The sequence below is a fragment of the Ambystoma mexicanum genome (assembly GCF_040938575.1).
Source record: "Ambystoma mexicanum isolate Mex_15411 chromosome 12 unlocalized genomic scaffold, UKY_AmexF1_1 Mex_chr12_unloc.2, whole genome shotgun sequence".
Classification (NCBI taxonomy): Eukaryota; Metazoa; Chordata; class Amphibia; order Caudata; family Ambystomatidae; genus Ambystoma; species Ambystoma mexicanum.
Window position 1 is genome coordinate 13,128,796 of NW_027182323.1, and position 17,556 is coordinate 13,146,351.

The window sequence follows — 17,556 nt, forward strand, 5'->3', positions numbered from 1 at the left end:
AAGGGTCGAAGCGCAATTGCAGGCCTTCTGTGGTGGATACAAGAGCAGGGGTCTGACGGAACAACAGCAGGCTCAGGGTGCCAAACCTTCCAGCACTTCTCTGGTGGTTCCAAAGGTCTCCTTTGGCAATTCAGGATACTTGGTCCTTATGTAGTTTGGAGAGAACTTCAGTTGATAGACCTGGAATGGATACTGAGCCCCCTCTCTCATCCGAAATTCGTTTCATGCTCAAATCTAGGATAGCCAACAAAAGATATGCTCTCTTGCATGAACGTCAGGCATGAACCAATCGCGGTCCACATTGGTTCCAGTCATTCAGGCATACCAGACATACTGGCACCAGTAGTGTAGATTGGGACCAGAGAGTCCCAATCCTCTTCCTGGGCATTAGCACACGTGACATGCAGGAGCCCGCGAAAGTTGTGGTTTTCACGGGTGGCTGCATGCCCAAAGCCCTTGTCTGATCGAGCTGGGGGAAGACAAAGGGACAAAATGGACAAAGGACAGAACAAAAGACTTTGTGCCACAGCCATTTCGGCAGTGGCCACAGTCTTGAGCCAAACGCAGTAAACGCAGTATGGTTAACTAAAAAGAATTACAAATACTATAAAAGTAAACTGCTGCCACCAGTTTGTCCTAGGCACACCTGTACAGTCACCAGAAAATCCTTAGAGTGTGTCTAGGGCCATAAAACAAAAGGACCCCTATGTGCGGTACTGTAAGGTACTTGGCACATAGATCAAAAGTTATCAAGAAATGACAACATAATCAAAGACTAAGGGAAATATAGTTTGTCAGTACTGACAGTATGAAGGACGTGTCAGTATCCCCATAACAGATGAACAAAAGCCCAGAGGAGTGCAGCTGAAGGCTGCGCTCCACAGAAAAAAGTCCGGTTAGGTTAGCCAAACAAAAGCAAAAAGTTTGGAGCGGTCCATAAACAGAGGGAAAATTGCACCTAAGGAAAATCTTCCCTAGCCGTGCTTTATTTGGCAAGAGTTAACTTAGTACGATTCTGCTCTGCACTGGCATCCTGGATATGCCGGTGAAGACATTCTTGGCCTCCTCATCCAGGCACCCGGGCAAATGGCACTAAGGTTGGCAGCTTGAACACTCCTTTCATGGGGGCAAAGCTCCCAGCTGAAACCACTGACCGACCACTTCCCTTGCTGAAATCTCGTAACTCCCTCCATTCCTATCCTTTCCCTCTTTCCCCTTTTCTTTATTTGACCCTCCTCATTTCAATGTACATACTTACCTGTTAGCTGGCAGCTTAGCCCCATGGCAGACGCTGTCCCTTGTTGCAGTTCCCAAACCCGCCCACAACCCTCCTCAATCATTGGATTGCCCTGTGGCCATTACTAAGGACTTGTACCCCTGGGTGCCGTGCTCTAACTCCTGGTTGCAGTGGACCCTTGTGGTCTCAACCTGCACTTTTTTTATGTATACACCTCATAACTCCGCCTCGGGGCTCTGAAAAAACGAACAAAGTAGTGCTCAGTACGACAGTAAAATAGAGAGAAAATTGATACAGAAACAATATAGTTATGAGAGAGAGGGAGGGTAGTTTTCGGTTGCACCCGTGCTCGATCACTGTCTGGGGACTGGATAGGACCGGGATGTATAAAACCTTGCCTGGGGGAACGAAACGCCCCTCTGATCTTCTGCCACTGCCTAGATCCTGCCTCTGATCCGCAGACCGCCTCCGACGTTCAGCCCTGCGACTCTCTACCAGATATACAGACAAAGCCCGGCACCGTGGTGGGTCCATCTCCGCTCCATCCTTTTTTGCACCCCTTGTCTCCCTATCCAGTCCTGTGTGATTGGTGCGGTACCCGGCTTAGCCGCATCAACACACACTTGCCCTCCGCAAGATAAATTAGAAAATTGGAACACTTATACTGCTTCATGGGGCATAGCTGCACCCCCCACCCCCCGATCTTGAAACATTTGACGCCCCCGCTCTTACCCCCTTCCCGAACCACCATCACCTTAGCCGGACAAAAACAATAGACACGAGTGGTGTGTGTTGAAAGAAAACACCTGCTGCGTGCTTTATTTGGCAAGAGTTAATTTACGGGTGCTCCGTGTACAGTGCATCACAGTGACAGGATTCTACTCTGCACTGGTGTTTTGTATATGCTGGTGAAAATATTCTTGGCCAACATAATTATAGGGAAGGTTACACAGAAGAATGGCACGTGCCAGTGATTATGACTTCTGCAAAACCTTAAATCCATCACTTTTTGTTTTGGTGGGAAACTGGACATCATTAACAAGGACTGTGTGTCGCTCACAGGTAATTGGATGTCACTGCTTATGATGTCATGTTGTGTGATGGCATTCTGTAGAATATAATTTCCCAGGACATCATCTGGGTCAAAAGTTGCACCAAATGGTTCACCCACCTACCCTACCCTACCCTACCCCACCCCACCCGCGCAAATTCAAAAGTTGTCACCACTTCACCTATTCCTTCAATCGCAGCCCTTTAAAAAAAAAACACCAATGCAACTGGAAATCTTTGCAAAAGCATTAAACTAAATAATGCCCAGTACTGTGAGTTGTGAATTATGGCCATATGTGCCCTGAGTCACATTGAAATATTATGACCCCTATAAGTCTCTTTTCCATTTCATGGCACAGACAGGACATGTTGAAATGAGCAACAAGTTTTAACATGGAAATTACATTTGGGGAGATATAGTAGAAAAATAAGAATTAGAGATTTATTTCCACTGCATCGTCTGCCATTCAATGATAACTTTAAGTGTGAAAAGATTCTGATTATCAAATGGAGCAGCATGAAAAACCTTTAAAAAATATCCCCTGCCTATACCGGGGATCGAACCAGGGACCTTTAGATATTCAGTCTAACGCTCTCCCAACTGAGCTATTTCGGCTGATTGATTGTGCTCTTCGGTCGTCTTGCAAAGAAACAGACATCTGCAATCCTAGACCTCATTTCCTTCCTTTTTTGTTGTTGTAATATTGCCCCAGTTATAGCATCGGATTTTCCATTTCTTTGTTTATTCTGTAACCAGCAAGTACAATGGAACAAAACGGGTGGGATGTCAGGAAGGAGATCAATAGAGCTGCTCGCCAAATCATTTCGAAAGAAAAATCGCATTTTCGGCTCCAGGTGCAACTATCACGTGCACTCCATCGTGCCGTTTCTTGTAGATGTGTGATGGGCCCTTGGCTGTGTTCTAAGTTGATCTTTAAGTACTTTCGAACCAAACCCGCACGGTACTCTTGGTGTCAAAAAATCACGCGGTATACAGCCTGATAATGAATTTAAGGCATTGAAGTGCAACTATAGGGAGCAGGATCAATATTGAAATCACACGTATAAACAATGATATCTTTCACGTTGTGTGCTGGTCATTCAGCATGCCATTTGCAAGCGCTCGTACATGTATCCTTCGATAGCTCAGTTGGTAGAGCGGAGGACTGTAGTGAGGTAATCAGATATCCTTAGGTCGCTGGTTCAAATCCGGCTCGAAGGACATTTTGCTAATAAAACACTTCTGCCACGTAATATCAATGGAAACCGCACACTTATACTGCGCTGTATTTGGTCACATTGAACGACCGGTTCTCAACATTTTTATGACTTTTGGAAACCAGATTGTGATCGTTTGTGCTGGTTGAAAGGTGAGTTGTCTTCCTTTTTAGCAGGACAAGGTTGCCTGTGCTCGGATTCTGTGTCAAGACTGGAGGCCCGAATTATGCTTACTCTTCTCTTTTCTCGAGCAGCATTAAAGCAAAGAGTATTAAAAAGAAACCATCACAAAAACGACATTTCCCATTAAAACAGCTGTTTGTAGTCCGTTTATGATAGGTCGAATGTTGTTTCCATGTGACTATTGTATCCAATCCTCTCTAACTGCGTCCATAAACCTGGCTTCCTTTCTCTTCCCTTCCTCTTTCTTTGCTGCTTGGGCAGCAGTTAAGTCAAACTTTATTTACAATTGTGTAGAGATATGCGAGACCTACCGGTCTCGTGAGATCTCGTGCGCGGCCGGAAGTGCGGGCCCCGCACGTTCAGCGAGGCATTCGAGCGGGAGAAAGCCACAGAGCAGGACGTGCTCCCGGGCGCTCCTCCCAAGAAGAGGCCTCCAAGCCGCAAGAGAGACTCTCAGCATGTACACGAGTTGCATCGCAGCTCCAGGGCCTGTTGCCCATCATTGACTCATATCATATATGTTGCAGATTTACTTGAGTGGCACAGAAGAATAAAAGCACACAACTTGTAACCACACCGCCTCCTATCATTTATTGTGAGAATTACACAACATAATTGGCGACGAGGAACATCACTAAAACCCGCATGGAGCCATGCAAGGAGTGACACCACCACCGCCCTTCCTGCAAACTCCAGGTAGGCTTGCCATTCCGTGGACACAATGACAACCCTTATTCACAACGTATGTAGAGGCCATGGGCGGTGCGGGCTACTCGGCGGCGAGACACAGAGCGATGTTACTAAATGCCCTGGGCGTTGAAGGACAGAGGGTGTTTGAGAGTCTCACCCCAGAGCCGGTAGCTGGTGATAATGATGATGAATTCAAGGAGGCTGTGCGAAGGATTGTTAAAAGGTTCGCCAGCAAGGAGAATACCGTCCTGCACAGGATTCGGTTCTACAGCCGCAAACAGGAGGCGTCCGAACCCGTTGATGATTATGTCACCAAACTGCGCGAACTGGCGGTGCTCTGCAGTTTTGGTAACAACGCTGAGACTCTCATCTGCGACATGCTGGTGGTCCACACCAACAGCAGAAAAGTACAAGATAAGTTCATTTTAGAGAAGGAATTGCAGCTGGAAAGAGCTATTGAAATAGCAAGAGCAGTTGAGGAGATGGTGGCAGAAGGAAAGAATTTGCAAGCGGCCACGGCCCTACCGAAGTTCAATCAGTGGCAATCCGCCCAAAGAAGGAGAGGCCGGTCCTCGATGCGAGAGAAGGAAAATGGGGGAAGAAAGAACCGTTGAAATGCCACAGGTGCACCAGCACGAAGCATCTAGACTTCGATAGAGAGTGCCCAGCAAGAGACAAGGAGTGCTCAGTATGCAAAAAGATTGGTCACTTCTCAATCATGTCTCGGTGGCGCAACAAGAAGATCACGAGTGTTAACGCTGAACACAACACAGAGAGGGATTCGTCCTCGGAAGATGAAGGGAGACCGACAGTCATCATGGTGAACAGCTCACGGGCCAGAAGGGAAAAGCCCCACTGTGCAATCAAAATAAATGGACTGGAAACAAGGGTCATGGCTGATTCGGGTTCTGATCTCACCATAATACCCCTACGCACGTACAAAGAGATGATGGGTACAGAGACGGTCCAAGTACTCAGCACACGGCACAAGCCTACAGTTTTTGGTGGTGCGTCTGTAGACTTGTTGGGCTACATCAAAGGGAAAGTAGAGTTCAAAGGAAGAGAGACCACCACCAAAGTTTACTTTAGTCAAGAAGGCCCAGCGGTATTAGGGTGGGACGACCAGGCGAAACTGAAAATCAAGCTGGACCCCAGCACAGAGGATCAGGTACTGTCAGTCAGTTGGAGGAGCGCACCAGTAGTGAAAAGTGATTACCCCAAACTATTTTTGGAAGAATCTGGTCACATCAAGGGCTTCGTCCACAAAATATTACTCAAAACCAACGCAGTTCCGGTCAAGCACAGATTAAGGCCAGTACCGACAACGGCAAGAGACACACTCAGAAGCCAACTGGACAGAATGAAGAAAGATGGCGTCATCGAAGAAATTGAAGCTTCTGAGTGGCTGAGCCCAGTGGTACTCATAAAGAAACAGAACTCACAAGAGCTAAGAGTATGCATTGACCTCCGCAGCCTAAACCTGGAAGTTATTGCAGACAGCTACCCGCTGCCGAGCATAAATGAGTTAATCCTCATGATGAAGGAAGCCAAAGTATTCTCGAAACTGGACATGAGGAACGCCTACCATCAAATTCAACTGCACAAGGAGTCCAAGCCACTCACCGCTTTCATCACCCTGTTTGGCACGTACCAGTTCACCAAAATGCCATTTGGTTTATCATCTGCAGCCTCAGCGTTTCAACGCATGATGGATGCTCTACTGCGGAACGTCAGGAACGTGGCTTATTTCCAGGATGACATCCTTATCTACGCAAAGGACGAACAGATGCACGACGTCACATTGAGAACAGTCCTCACCAAACTGCAAGAAGCGGGTGTGAGATTAAGGTACAAAAAATGTGTGTTCAAAGCAAAAGAAGTTGTGTATTTGTGGTACAAAATATCAGAGAAAGGTATAAGTCCCAAGCAAAACTTATTGCAGGCCTTAATTAAAGCTCCAGAACCCACCAACAAAGACGAAGTGAGGTCATTCCTCGGGATGGCGGAGTACTATGCAAAATTCATCCCCAAATTCTCGGAAACCTCAGCACCGCTCCGAGAGCTCCTCAAAAAAGGGTCGGAGTACATGTGGCAGGAAGATCAGAAGAAAGCGGTGGAAAGCATAAAACAACACATAGTTGAAGCGCCATGCTTGCAACCGTTCAACCCAGAGTGGAGTACAGTCATGACTACAGACGCCAGTGCATATGGACTAGGGGCGGTCCTCACTCAGAAGAAGGGCGACACGGAACATGTGGTAGCGTTTGCCTCGAAAGCCCTATCGTCAGCTGAACAAAACTACTCCACCATAGAGAAGGAGATGTTAGCGTGTACATGGGCTGTGGAACATTTCAGGACATATGTGTGGGGCACGAAGTTCAAGTTGGTTACCGACCATAAGCCCCTCATCCACATGCTCAGCTCAGGTGGCACCAAAGTGTCAACACCCCGATTACCACGCATAGCAGCAAAACTGCAGGAATACACCTTCGAGGTGCAACACATCTCCGGATGGAAGAATTTGCAGGCAGACTGCATGTCAAGATTGCCAGAGGGCAAGGACAATGCCACCACTTTCTTACAAGAAGAATGCATTGTAGCATCCATTACAGATCTCAAGGCGCCCGACTACCTGGAACTCAGCGAAAAAAACTGGATGGAAGAAGACGGAAAGGATCCTACCATGGTGAGAATCAGAGAATGGATCAAAAACGGATGGCCAGACGAAAGGGCAGTGCCAGAAGGTATGAGACCTTATTGGAAAGTGGCAGATGAGATCTCAGAAGCCGACGGCATAATTATGAAAACCGACCAGATAATCCCGCCCGCAGGCATGAGAAAAATCATTCTGTGCAGGGCCCCTGCGGGCCATCTGGGGAACACCATGACACGTTGCAGAGTGAGAGAAGCCTACTGGTGGCCGTCCATGGACCTGGAGATCCGCACCATGATTGAGAGATGCCATGAGTGTCTCAACAGTGACAAGCGCCTGAAAATCGGACAGGCGCCCATGATTCCCACATAAACCCCGGAAGCGGTGTGGTCAAAAGTGGGTCTAGACTTCATAGGACCTTTGGAGACGATGGCGCCCGAGCATCGGTACGGCATAGTACTAGTGGACTATTTATCGAAATGGTCGAGGCCGAGTTTGTTCCTAACATCACGACCGCAACCGTAATAGAGGTCCTGACGGCCATTTTTCAGAGCGAAGGGCTCCCCAACGAGTTAGTAACAGACAACGGAGTACAACTTATATCCAGAGACATGGAACTGTTTCTGAGGAAGCACAACATACACCAGAAGAAAGCAGCACTCTACCATCCCCAAGCAAATGGGCTCGTCGAGAGGGACAATAGGTTAATTAAGGGAGCCATCCAATTAGCAACCGCTTCAGGATTGGATCCCCTCAAAACAACAAAAGAGGCCATCGCAGCTCACAGACTGACCCCCAACGGGATCACCCAAATTTCTCCTTTTCGCATGCTGAGAGGGAGGAGAGCAGCATCCACGCTAGTACCGCCATGGTTGGCCAAAGTAAGAGAAGAAGTAAACATGTCGGAAGTGGTGTGGAGAATAGAGAACAACAAGGCACGCATGAAAAGGTGGAGCGACAGAAGAAGAAGGACCAAACAAGAGTCAGAAGTAAAAGAAGGAGATTGGATCAAAATACGGTTACCGACCAAGGATCAGATCACGGGCTCACGGTTCAGCGGACCTGTGAAGGTGATTCACCGAGGAGCCAACCATGTCCGCACCGAAGATGGGCACACATGGAACATGGAAAGAGTAGCCACGTTTGAAAAGAGGCAAGAGAGAGAAAAGACTTATGAAAGGTCTGAAGCTGAAGGAGTAATGGACAATGAGAGGGGGGAAGAACGAGAGCCGGAGACAGACAGAAGAGAAGTTGAAGGAAATGAGATTCAAGTGGATGCCCCAACTCTCGAGCGAGAAAATGACCAGCAGGACGTGTGCAGTGAGAGAGGCGATCGTCCGCGAAGGGAACACAGAAGACCGGTGAGATACAATGACTATGTATTGCAATGAACTGCCTTTGCATTATCAGGGGGAGGTGTGTAGAGATATCGCAAGACCTGCTGGTCTCGTGAGATCTCATGCGCGGCCGGAAGTGCGGGCCCCGCGCGCTCAGCGAGGCATTCGAGCGGGAGAAAGCCACGGAGCAGGACGCGCTCCGGGGCGCTCCTCCCAAGAAGAGGCCTCCAAGCCGCAAGAGAGACTCTCAGCATGTACACGAGTTGTGTCGCAGCTCCAGGGCCTGTTGCCGATCATTGACTCATATCATATATGTTGCAGATTTACTTGAGTGGCACAGAAGAATAAAAGCACACAACTTGCAACCACACCGCCTCCTATCATTTATTGTGAGAATTATACAACAAATTGCTCTAATAACTTACAGGTAATCTTCATTACTCTTAGTCGTACCCTTCCTCGTCACAGCATTTACTTCATGAGGCCCCTGCCTCCGATACAGGACTTTCTTCTATTTCTTTTCTTTTGTCTAACTTCTCCCCTTGACCCTCAGCTTCCTGTTTAACGTATTCAAGCCGCAGCATGGGAACCCCCGTAGGGAGGGAGAGGCGGGTCGTCAGTACTGTGACGAGGAAGAGTAGGATTAGGAGTAATGAAGATTGCTGGTAAGTAATCAGAGCATTACCTCCACGTCCACTCTTCCTCGACCCAGTACTTACTTCATGAGGCATACCATAGCAGCAACAGGGAGAGGTCCCAATGAGACACAGAGACAGAAGTGCAGCAACAAAAAAAACACCTTTATTGACTCCAATAATCACATCCCAACAGACAAAACACCAACCCTGAAGGAACCATCCCTAGAGTGAGAGACGTTCAACTGATAGTGGTTGACAAAGGTGCTCTGATCCGCCCAGGTTTCAGCCAAACCCCTGTAGAGAAACGCCCAAATCTTCTGTAGAGATAACAGCATCTGGCCAGGAAGCAGCCTAACCCCCTGGTAGATCGACCCTGAACTTGGTCAGGTACAGGCAGGCCAGAAACCAAATAGGACATGGAGACAACAGTACGGATCCACCGGCTAATGAAAACCACAGAGGCCTTACGCCCCGCTCCACGGGGCCACAAGTAACCAAGAGACTAACAGACTGCCGGAAAGGGGCAGTCCGAGCCAAATATTCCAGAACTACCCGCCGCACCTTAATGGCATGCCAAGCCACCTCGTTCGGCGCCTGGGGTTTCTGAAAAACCGCAGGGAGAACCAGATCCTGAGAAGTGTGAAACTGAGACACAACTTTAGGCAGAAACTTGGGATCACACCGCAAAACCACAGAGTCCGGCAGAACTCTCAAAAAAGAGGGTTGACACAACAGAGCCCCAACCTCCCCCAGCCTATGGGCAGACGTGATGGCAATCAGGAAAGCAGTCTTCAGAGTAAGGTGCTTGATATCAATTTCCATCAGGAGCTCAAAGGGATGCCCCTGAAGGAACTTTAAGTCTGGAGGACGATCCCTGGGGGAAGGCCCTTATAGGTACAAGGACGGGAAGCAGAGACACCCCGAAGAAACTTCCCCACCAACACCTCCCCATCCAGGTGGCCATCAGAGTCCCCCAAGAGGATTTTAATGGAGGCCCATTGGGAGCAAAGTGTGGAGATCGCTATGCCCTTGTCAAAACCCTCCTGGAGGAACTGGAGAATAGCGGGTAGACGGTAAGTGATGCAAGTACTCTCCCACCCTCGACACAGTCTGGGCCAAACTTTGCCAGTGTAGGCCAGGTAGCTTGTAGGTTCAACCCCAGCAGTTGCACGTTGCTCTGGCTCTCAGCAGCTGCGGGACAGGACGATCGTCTGTGGCAGGACAGTAGGCTTTTCTCAGCTCACGATGAAGAAAAGAGGACAGTTCCAGTGCAGCACATCACAGGGCACAAGGGGGCAGGCAGGCAAGGCTAATACAATAACCGTCACCACATCCGGGCAATGCAGGTACTGCAAATGCTCACGGCATGACACACTCTTTTAAATCGCGACCCAGAGGAGCTAGGACAACATTTGGCGGGAGAGGGCCCAGGACCACAAGCTAGCGATTCCCCAAGTCTCGAGTTTCAACTCGGAACAGCAGTGCTCCTATGCGATACCCCAGGTTCAAGCTTGTCAGTTTGCTGGATGGCCCAGGAACACTTCTGATGAGGCTCTTTTTGAGGGTAATCAGGAGGTGCTGAGAGTAGTTGTTCGCCCTACTCCAAAGGGTCGAAGCGCACTTGCAGGCCTTCTGTGGTGGATACAAGAGCAGGGGTCTGACGGAACAACAGCAGGCTCAGGGTGCCAAACCTTCCAGCACTTCTCTGGTGGTTCCAAAGGTCTCCTTTGGCAATTCAGGATACTTGGTCCTTATGTAGTTTGGAGAGAACTTCAGTTGATAGACCTGGAATTGATACAGAGCCCCCTCTCTCATCCGAAATTCGTTTCATGCTCAAATCTAGGATAGCCAACAAAAGATATGCTCTCTTGCATGAACGTCAGGCATGAACCAATCGCGGTCCACATTGGTTCCAGTCATTCAGGCATACCAGACATACTGGCACCAGTAGTGTAGATTGGGACCAGAGAGTACCAATCCTCTTCCTGGGCATTAGCACACTTGACATGCAGGAGCCCGCGAAAGTTGTGGTTTTCACGGGTGGCTGCATGCCCAAAGCCCTTGTCTGATCGAGCTGGGGGAAGACAAAGGGACAAAATGGACAAAGGACAGAACAAAAGACTTTGTGCCACAGCCATTTCGGCAGTGGCCACAGTCTTGAGCCAAACGCAGTAAACGCAGTATGGTTAACTAAAAAGAATTACAAATACTATAAAAGTAAACTGCTGCCACCAGTTTGTCCTAGGCACACCTGTACAGTCACCAGAAAATCCTTAGAGTGTGTCTAGGGCCATAAAACAAAAGGACCCCTATGTGCGGCACTGTAAGGTACTTGGCACATAGATCAAAAGTTATCAAGAAATGACAACATAATCAAAGACTAAGGGAAATATAGTTTGTCAGTACTGACAGTATGAAGGACGTGTCAGTATCCCCATAACAGATGAACAAAAGCCCAGAGGAGTGCAGCTGAAGGCTGCGCTCCACAGAAAAAAGTCCGGTTAGGTTAGCCAAACAAAAGCAAAAAGTTTGGAGCGGTCCATAAACAGAGGGAAAATTGCACCTAAGGAAAATCTTCCCTAGCCGTGCTTTATTTGGCAAGAGTTAACTTAGTACGATTCTGCTCTGCGCTGGCATCCTGGATATGCCGGTGAAGACATTCTTGGCCTCCTCATCCAGGCACCCGGGCAAATGGCACTAAGGTTGGCAGCTTGAACACGCCTTTCATGGGGGCAAAGCTCCCAGCTGAAACCACTGACCGACCACTTCCCTTGCTGAAATCTCGTAACTCCCTCCATTCCTATCCTTTCCCTCTTTCCCCTTTTCTTTATTTGACCCTCCTCATTTCAATGTACATACTTACCTGTTAGCTGGCAGCTTAGCCCCATGGCAGACGCTGTCTCTTGTTGCAGTTCCCAAACCCCCCCACAACCCTCCTCAATCATTGGATTGCCCTGTGGCCATTACTAAGGACTTGTACCCCTGGGTGCCGTGCTCTAACTCCTGGTTGCAGTGGACCCTTGTGGTCTCAACCTGCACTTTTTTTATGTATACACCTCATAACTCCGCCTCGGGGCTCTGAAAAAATGAACAAAGTAGTGCTCAGTACGACAGTAAAATAGAGAGAAAATTGATACAGAAACAATATAGTTATGAGAGAGAGGGAGGGTAGTTTTCGGTTGCACCCGTGCTCGATCACTGTCTGGGGACTGGATAGGACCGGGATGTATAAAACCTTGCCTGGGGGAACGAAACGCCCCTCTGATCTTCTGCCACTGCCTAGATCCTGCCTCTGATCCGCAGACCGCCTCCGACGTTCAGCCCTGCGACTCTCTACCAGATATACAGACAAAGCCCGGCACCGTGGTGGGTCCATCTCCGCTCCATCCTTTTTTGCACCCCTTGTCTCCCTATCCAGTCCTGTGTGATTGGTGCGGTACCCGGCTTAGCCGCATCAACACACACTTGCCCTCCGCAAGATAAATTAGAAAATTGGAACACTTATACTGCTTCATGGGGCATAGCTGCACCCCCCAACCCCCGATCTTGAAACATTTGACGCCCCCGCCCTTACCCCCTTCCCGAACCACCATCACCTTAGCCGGACAAAAACAATAGACACGAGTGGTGTGTGTTGAAAGAAAACACCTGCTGCGTGCTTTATTTGGCAAGAGTTAATTTAAGGGTGCTCCGTGTACAGTGCATCACAGTGACAGGATTCTACTCTGCACTGGTGTTTTGTATATGCTGGTGAAGATATTCTTGGCCAACATAATTATAGGGAAGGTTACACAGAAGAATGGCACGTGCCAGTGATTATGACTTCTGCAAAACCTTAAATCCATCACTTTTTGTTTTGGTGGGAAACTGGACATCATTAACAAGGACTGTGTGTCGCTCACAGGTAATTGGATGTCACTGCTTATGATGTCATGTTGTGTGATGGCATTCTGTAGAATATAATTTCCCAGGACATCATCTGGGTCAAAAGTTGCACCAAATGGTTCACCCACCTACCCTACCCTACCCTACCCCAACCCACCCGCGCAAATTCAAAAGTTGTCACCACTTCACCTATTCCTTCAACCGCAGCCCTTTAAAAAAAAAAACACCTATGCAACTGGAAATCTTTGCAAAAGCATTAAACTAAATAATGCCCAGTACTGTGAGTTGTGAATTATGGCCATATGTGCCCTGAGTCACATTGAAATATTATGACCCCTATAAGTCTCTTTTCCATTTCATGGCACAGACAGGACATGTTGAAATGAGCAACAAGTTTTAACATGGAAATTACATTTGGGGAGATATGGTAGAAAAATAAGAATTAGAGATTTATTTCCACTGCATCGTCTGCCATTCAATGATAACTTTAAGTGTGAAAAGATTCTGATTATCAAATGGAGCAGCATGAAAAACCTTTAAAAAATATCCCCTGCCGAAACCCGGGATCGAACCAGGGACCTTTAGATCTTCAGTCTAACGCTCTCCCAACTGAGCTATTTCGGCTGAATGATTGTGATCTTCGGTCGTCTTGCAAAGAAACAGACATCTGCAATCCTAGACCTCATTGCCTTCCTTTTTTGTTGTTGCAATATTGCCCCAGTTATAGCATCGGATTTTCCATTTCTTTGTTTATTCTGTAACCAGCAAGTACAATGGAACAAAACGGGTGGGATGTCAGGAAGGAGATCAATAGAGCTGCTCGCCAAATCATTTCGAAAGAAAAATCGCATTTTCGGCTCCAGGTGCAACTATCGCGTGCACGGAGCCTCTCTCCATCGTGCCGTTTCTTGTAGATGTGTGATGGGCCCTTGGCTGTGTTCTAAGTTGATCTTTAAGTACTTTCGAACCAAACCCGCACGGTACTCTTGGTGTCAAAAAATCACGCGGTATACAGCCTGATAATGAATTTAAGGCATTGAAGTGCAACTATAGGGAGCAGGATCAATATTGAAAATACACGTATAAACAATGATATCTTTCACGTTGTGTGCTGGTCATTCAGCATGCCATTTGCAAGCGCTTGTTCATGTATCCTTCGATAGCTCAGTTGGTAGAGCGGAGGACTGTAGTGAGGTAATCAGATATCCTTAGGTCGCTGGTTCAAATCCGGCTCGAAGGACATTTTGCTAATAAAACACTTCTGCCACGTAATATCAATGGAAACCGCACACTTATACTGCGCTGTATTTGGTCACATTGAACGACCGGTTCTCAACATTTTTATGACTTTTGGAAACCAGATTGTGATCGTTTGTGCTGGTTGAAAGGTGAGTTGTCTTCCTTTTTAGCAGGACAAGGTTGCCTGTGCTCGGATTCTGTGTCAAGACTGGAGGCCCGAATTATGCTTACTCTTCTCTTTTCTCGAGCAGCATTAAAGCAAAGAATATTAAAAAGAAACCATCACAAAAACGACATTTCCCATTAAAACAGCTGTTTGTAGTCCGTTTATGATAGGCCGAATGTTGTTTCCATGTGACTATTGTATCCAATCCTCTCTAACTGCGTCCATAAACCTGGCTTCCTTTCTCTTCCCTTCCTCTTTCTTTGCTGCTTGGGCAGCAGTTAAGTCAAACTTTATTTACAATTGTGTAGAGATATGCGAGACCTACTGGTCTCGCGAGATCTCGTGCGCGGCCGGAAGTGCGGGCCCCGCACGCTCAGCGAGGCATTCGAGCGGGAGAAAGCCACGGAGCAGGACGTGCTCCCGGGCGCTCCTCCCAAGAAGAGGCCTCCAAGCCGCAAGAGAGACTCTCAGCATGTACACGAGTTGCATCGCAGCTCCAGGGCCTTTTGCCCATCATTGACTCATATCATATATGTTGCAGATTTGCTTGAGTGGCACAGAAGAATAAAAGCACACAACTTGTAACCACACCGCCTCCTATCATTTATTGTGAGAATTACACAACATAATTGGCGACGAGGATCATCACTAAAACCCGCATGGAGCCATGCAAGGAGTGACACCACCACCGCCCTTCCTGCAAACTCCAGACAGGCTTGCCATTCCGTGGACACAATGACAACCCTTATTCACAACGTATGTAGAGGCCATGGGCGGTGCGGGCTACTCGGCGGCGAGACACAGAGCGGTGTTACTAAATGCCCTGGGCGTTGAAGGACAGAGGGTGTTTGAGAGTCTCACCCCAGAGCCGGTAGCTGGTGATAATGATGATGAATTCAAGGAGGCTGTGCGAAGGATTGTTAAAAGGTTCGCCAGCAAGGAGAATACCGTCCTGCACAGGATTCGGTTCTACAGCCGCAAACAGGAGGCGTCCGAACCCGTTGATGATTATGTCACCAAACTGCGCGAACTGGCGGTGCTCTGCAGTTTTGGTAACAACACTGAGACTCTCATCTGCGACATGCTGGTGGTCCACACCAACAGCAGAAAAGTACAAGATAAGTTAATTTTAGAGAAGGAATTGCAGCTGGAAAAAGCTATTGAAATAGCAAGAGCAGTTGAGGAGATGGTAGGCAGAAGGAAAGAATTTGCAAGCGGCCACGGCCCTACCGAAGTTCAATCAGTGGCAATCCGCCCAAAGAAGGAGAGGCCGGTCCTCGATGCGAGAGAAGGAAAATGGGGGAAGAAAGAACCGTTGAAATGCCACAGGTGCACCAGCACGAAGCATCTAGACTTCGATAGAGAGTGCCCAGCAAGAGTCAAGGAGTGCTCAGTATGCAAAAAGATTGGTCACTTCTCAATCATGTCTCGGTGGCGCAACAAGAAGATCACGAGTGTTAACGCTGAACACAACACAGAGAGGGATTCGTCCTCGGAAGATGAAGGGAGACCGACAGTCATCATGGTGAACAGCTCACGGGCCAGAAGGGAAAAGCCCCACTGTGCAATCAAAATAAATGGACTGGAAACAAGGGTCATGGCTGATTCGGGTTCCGATCTCACCATAATACCCCTACGCACGTACAAAGAGATGATGGGTACAGAGACGGTCCAAGTACTCAGCACACGGCACAAGCCTACAGTTTTTGGTGGTGCGTCTGTAGACTTGTTGGGCTACATCAAAGGGAAAGTAGAGTTCAAAGGAAGAGAGACCACCACCAAAGTTTACTTTAGTCAAGAAGGCCCAGCGGTATTAGGGTGGGACGACCAGGCGAAACTGAAAATCAAGCTGCACCCCAGCACAGAGGATCAGGTACTGTCAGTCAGTTGGAGGAGCGCACCAGTAGTGAAAAGTGATTACCCCAAACTATTTTTGGAAGAATCTGGTCACATCAAGGGCTTCGTCCACAAAATATTACTCAAAACCAACGCAGTTCCGGTCAAGCACAGATTAAGGCCAGTACCGACAACGGCAAGAGACACACTCAGAAGCCAACTGGACAGAATGAAGAAAGATGGCGTCATCGAAGAAATTGAAGCTTCTGAGTGGCTGAGCCCAGTGGTACTCATAAAGAAACAGAACTCACAAGAGCTAAGAGTATGCATTGACCTCCGCAGCCTAAACCTGGAAGTTATTGCAGACAGCTACCCGCTGCCGAGCATAAATGAGTTAATCCTCATGATGAAGGAAGCCAAAGTATTCTCGAAACTGGACATGAGGAACGCCTACCATCAAATTCAACTGCACGAGGAGTCCAAGCCACTCACCGCTTTCATCACCCTGTTTGGCACGTACCAGTTCACCAAAATGCCATTTGGTTTATCATCTGCAGCCTCAGCGTTTCAACGCATGATGGATGCTCTACTGCGGAACGTCAGGAACGTGGCTTATTTCCAGGATGACATCCTTATCTACGCAAAGGACGAACAGATGCACGACGTCACATTGAGAACAGTCCTCACCAAACTGCAAGAAGTGGGTGTGAGATTAAGGTACAAAAAATGTGTGTTCAAAGCAAAAGAAGTTGTGTATTTGTGGTACAAAATATCAGAGAAAGGTATAAGTCCCAAGCAAAACTTACTGCAGGCCTTAACTAAAGCTCCAGAACCCACCAACAAAGACGAAGTGAGGTCATTCCTCGGGATGGCGGAGTACTATGCAAAATTCATCCCCAAATTCTCGGAAACCTCAGCACCGCTCCGAGAGCTCCTCAAAAAAGGGTCGGAGTACACGTGGCACGAAGATCAGAAGAAAGCGGTGGAAAGCATAAAACAACACATAGTTGAAGCGCCATGCTTGCAACCGTTCAACCCAGAGTGGAGTACAGTCATGACTACAGACGCCAGTGCATATGGACTAGGGGCGGTCCTCACTCAGAAGAAGGGCGACACGGAACATGTGGTAGCGTTTGCCTCGAAAGCCCTATCGTCAGCTGAACAAAACTACTCCACCATAGAGAAGGAGATGTTAGCGTGTACATGGGCTGTGGAACATTTCAGGACATATGTGTGGGGCACGAAGTTCAAGTTGGTTACCGATCATAAGCCCCTCATCCACATGCTCAGCTCAGGTGGCACCAAAGTGTCAACACCCCGATTAGCACGCATAGCAGCAAAACTGCAGGAATACACCTTCGAGGTGCAACACATCTCCGGATGGAAGAATTTGCAGGCAGACTGCATGTCAAGATTGCCAGAGG

The 17,556-nt window shown here is 48.1% G+C and overlaps 4 non-coding genes across 4 annotated transcripts; 2 read left to right on the plus strand and 2 right to left on the minus strand.

Moving 5' to 3' along the window:
- Nucleotides 1-2,830: 2,830 nt before the first annotated feature.
- On the minus strand, nt 2,831-2,903 carry TRNAF-GAA (transfer RNA phenylalanine (anticodon GAA)). Its single transcript has one exon. It is a non-coding gene; the product is annotated as a tRNA-Phe (tRNA).
- Nucleotides 2,904-3,422: 519 nt separating this feature from the next.
- TRNAY-GUA (transfer RNA tyrosine (anticodon GUA)) lies at nt 3,423-3,509 on the plus strand. Its single transcript is given in 2 exon segments — nt 3,423-3,459; nt 3,474-3,509. It is a non-coding gene; the product is annotated as a tRNA-Tyr (tRNA).
- Nucleotides 3,510-13,442: 9,933 nt separating this feature from the next.
- On the minus strand, nt 13,443-13,515 carry TRNAF-GAA (transfer RNA phenylalanine (anticodon GAA)). The gene has a single exon. It is a non-coding gene; the product is annotated as a tRNA-Phe (tRNA).
- Nucleotides 13,516-14,044: 529 nt separating this feature from the next.
- Nucleotides 14,045-14,131, plus strand: TRNAY-GUA (transfer RNA tyrosine (anticodon GUA)). The gene is given in 2 exon segments: nt 14,045-14,081; nt 14,096-14,131. It is a non-coding gene; the product is annotated as a tRNA-Tyr (tRNA).
- The last annotated feature ends 3,425 nt before the right edge of the window (nt 14,132-17,556 follow it).